The following is a 4,471-nucleotide window of genomic DNA, read 5'->3' as shown; positions in this document are numbered from 1 at the left end:
GGCTCCAACAGACTCTCAAAAAATATTTGCCAAAAATCAGTTATTAGTCCTAGAATATTAAAATTATATATGCTTATGGCACATACCTTCAGCTTTCTCCTGGAATGTTTATTGAGCCTTCGTCTGTTACCGTAGGACTTGTGGAGACCTCTGAAGTTGGGTAACGAAGTCTCCACTTTACACTTCCCGACAACCCATAATATGATTACCACAGCCAGATATTAACACTATAAACACTAATCTATGATTTTCAAGTAGTTTGGGATCCATACTCCAAAAAAAAAAACACTGTGAAAGCAATGAAAATTACGAGCACGTCTGACCGTCGCACTTGCGGTAGTTCGCTCTTGGTACTCTGTCATTTATTATTCATAAAACCCCTCAAACTTTATATTTCTATTATTATATCACACTTATATATATCTGGAGTTTTTCTCCATAAGTTTCATTCAGTAGTATTAGTTTATTGTCACTGAAGTCATTCAATTTTTCATTCAGTAAAATACGTAGAGAGCCACGGATTCACTTTCACTGTTATAACATAAAGTATTTGTACTCATATTCTTATATGACTAATTACTTACATTACTATTTACATTTTCTATTGTATTTTCAATATTTACCTTTCTATTTCACTTACACTATGTTAGTCACTGTCACTTTCAATAAGATAAAACTATAATACACTGTTCAATCATATGTACTGAACATCCATTGCTTTCACTTGCTATTTACACATTTTTTACACATTATTTCCACATTACTCTCCTTTCCCACTTGCACTTTTAGAACTGCTTCTGGCTGTGGTAATCAAAGAAGCAGGTAACACAGAGGGGAACCTGGCACTCAGCACACTGCCAAGAGGTGCGTTTGTGCTCAGGTGTGCAGCGGGTGGTATGTGCACATACCTGACACCTGCGGATCGCAGTCTTCCTTTTACCTGTGGCAGGCATTAGCTCCAGTCTATGCCGGTCCATATACGCCCTCTGCTCAAGTCGCTCGAGAAGTGTTGCTGGATGGTGCCTTGGAGTTGCTGCTGTCACCCTACCATATCTTTCCAGCAGCTGCTGGACACAAGTCCTGGCGAACAACCTCAGGGAGAAGGACTTGGGTGGCTTGACCTTCATCTTGTAAAGGATGAAGGCGTTCAGCATCGTCATATCTATGAGATACAGAAGAACTTTCCTGTACCACCTAGTATTCTTCCTGAGGCAGTCGATCTCACCAATCATGTCGGACTTGTCCACCAGCCGCATGTTGATATTGTAGTCTAACACAGCATCAGGTTTCATCACAGGTTCGCCTGTCCTACGGTCGACCTTCCCACTGTCTGTCATTTCCCCCTTATGTACGGTGGTGAGCATGCGCACGACCCTCTTGTCATGCCACCGTATTGCCAGCATCTTCTCAGACTTGCGTAGGTGCACGTCTCCTCGCTGCGAGGTTCCTACCTCTGTGAATTTAGGGAAGTGGGCACGATTACTTTTGACAGCGCCGCAGGAGCCAATGCCGTGCTCTGAAAGGTATTTGGCAAGTTTCGGTGCTGTATAATAGTTGTCTGTATACAGCACATGATTCCCACCAAAATACTTTTCAAGGAGCACTTTCACTACACAGCCTGAGAAGCCAAGGGGGTGTGTTTTATCCAGATTGACAGTGCTGGCTGAATAAATGACGAAGTCAAGGACGTACTCCGTCTTACAGTCGCACAGTACAAAGAACTTAATTCCAAAGCGATGGCATTTGCTTGGAATGTACTGTACAAACCGAAGACGTCCTCTGAACAAAACCAAGGATTCGTCATTGACAACCTTCTGAAAGGGGAGGAAGAATGACAAACTTATCCTTCATTCTGCTTAGAATCTCCTGGATCTTCCAGAGTGGGTCGGTTTGGGAAGGTACATTGTTGTCAGCAAAGTGCAGGTTTCCCATGATGTTCCGGAAGCGATCTCTGGCCATGTACTTATTGAAGGTGGGTGAGGGTAGCAAGGGGTCCATGGACCAGTATTCTTCCAACTCATGCTTCTTGGAGTGTGGCATGAGAAGCATGAGGGCAAAGAACACATACAGCTCCTGCACTCCCAGCATGGACCACTGTTGCATCTTGGCTGCACCTGTACCACTTGCAGCACGTTGTGATTCATACCCGTTGGTCTCATCACATATGTGCTGCATGACTTCGTCATCTAGGAAGGCCAAAAGGTAGTCCACACACTCAGCATTATCGTCAAGAGTGAAGGCAGGCTGTACTCATCAAATACTAAATGTTCTGGCACAAAATCGGACCCTTCCATCCACGCAAAGGCGTCCAGGATTCCCTGTCGTGGGGGTGTAGGGTGGGTGGTGGTGGTGGGTGGCTGTGAGGCAGATTTACCCCGTTCAAGGTCACTCATACTGACCCTGGGTTGCCGTACAGCACTAGCAGCCCTTACTCTAGTACCAACTCTACTTTTACTTGTCCGGGATTTACCTCTTCCTCTATGGCCTGCCTTCACTGTTGATGCTGGTGGTGACTCCAACAACGAAGACTCTGGAGATAACTCAGTAGACGAAGAGGAAGAAATGAGTGAAGTGGGGCTTGGGGAACGGGGAGATGAATCAACTCGGGACTCATGGTGGGCTGGGTCACACGGGGCCATTGTTCTGGGGCTAACACGCCACCTTTTCACACCCTTCACAAATTCCTTCCCTTGCTGCACTAACAGCTCCTTTTCCTTGGAGCTAGGGACAACTTCCGACACTGAAGCACTCGTACTAGCACTTTCTGGCATGATTACCTCACCCGGCTCATCACACGATTCACCCGAATCGTCAAAATCACTATCCATCATCACCATAGACAATTCTGCTAGTTCACGTGACACTGCAGTCACTAAGTCCTTTCCTACTTCCCTCACGGCTTTTTATGGGTGTAGAGGTCACGGGGCCCTTTGCAATGGGCGCAGAAGCGGCAGAAATGGCGGGGCGCGAGTGCAACATGGTTTGACCACAGTGGAGGACAAGGAACTAAATGCTGCGGCTTATCTGAGAAGGCAAAGGTTGACAATGACACTGAGGCTGACAGCTGCTAACTTACATGCTAATAAATTATTGGTAGAAAATTTCGGCAATACATAAAGAAATAGGTAGTTCCAGGTGAATGTAAATGTCACTTAGGCTTCTCCCTTCCTTTCTGATATATATTTTTATTACAGACATAGATTACAAGGCATAATTCAAAGGGGAAATTACCGTGGTAATGTAGCGAATGAATGCACATGAGGTGTTGTCAGGTGATAATTAGCCAATTCCTGGTGTATAACACTATCACTTACCTTATTTTTTTTTGGTATATATTATTTTGTATAAGTATAGGGCATAGGGCTTATTTCAATGGATGAAATCTGTGGAAAAATTCGGGGAAGATTTGCTTAGCGCAGCGCGGCCTGGGAGGTGAGAGAACAGGGTAATGTAGGGCAAGTAGGGAGGGGTGTCAGGAAGGGGGGAAAATCGCTAAAATGTCAACAATGGATGGGAGTACAGATGAGATTTGGAGTGCTGACTAGTGTTGGACATTGGCAGTACTGATAGATGATACAAGCCACCACTTGAAAGCCCGGGATTATTCAAAATGACACAGAATCATAAAAGTGACGCCTCGCGGTATGATCCATTGCGCCCGAGCATCACGAAAGTGATGCCCTGTGGTTAAGGGGTTAAGACACTGCACCTCTGGAGCTTCTCGGCAGTGAAAGCCAGTAATGCGGAAACATTTCTCTTCACATGTTATGTAAAGAACTTTCCGTTGTTGTACAAGTCACTCCAGGTACTGCTCTTTCTTCCACTTTTCTGCAAGAAATTTGATTAAACTTGTCTTGCTGGTTTCTTGGAACCAGAACTTGTGCCAGTTCTTTATCATTTGCGCAGGCATGATGTCTTTCACCTGTAATCCAGATGTCTCACCCCTTTGCAGTCTCTCAGAGTGCTTGATTGATTGTTCTCTGTAAGTGTCAAAGACAACATCTATCTTTGTGCTGCAGGAACCTTCATGAAATGCCAGTGAAAAGATACGCTCGGCAACTTCTGCAAAGGTGTGATGCAGTGAATCAAGTTTCAGTCGTTGTACAAGATTCATTCCGTCAATGATTACAGCAGAATGGTCTGGGACTGAATCTGATTGTGGTGCAGTTTTCTTAATGCTAGCTACTTGGGCTACTTTGTTAGGCTTTTGAAGGCTGCCATCTGGAGCAGCTAGCGCCCATGGAAGTGGTCCCAAAGGGTGAGAAAGCATGGTCTTCATGTGTATATTCCAGCTCTGCCCCATCACAATCATCCTCCCAAACAGTGCTCTGTTTTCCTTTAAAATGACAGAGCTTCCCTCCACACTCTTGGATAGTTTCTTCTTGAAAACAGTTCCAAAGTTTTTCAATGAGCATTTTGTCATGGGACCATTGAACTTCTTTACTGGTGGACAAGACTCCAACCTGTCTTT

This window comes from Coenobita brevimanus, chromosome 29 (assembly GCF_032717465.1).
Source record: "Coenobita brevimanus isolate Jiangsu-jjx chromosome 29, ASM3271746v2, whole genome shotgun sequence".
Taxonomy (NCBI): Eukaryota; Metazoa; Arthropoda; class Malacostraca; order Decapoda; family Coenobitidae; genus Coenobita; species Coenobita brevimanus.
This window is presented reverse-complemented; position numbering follows the sequence as displayed.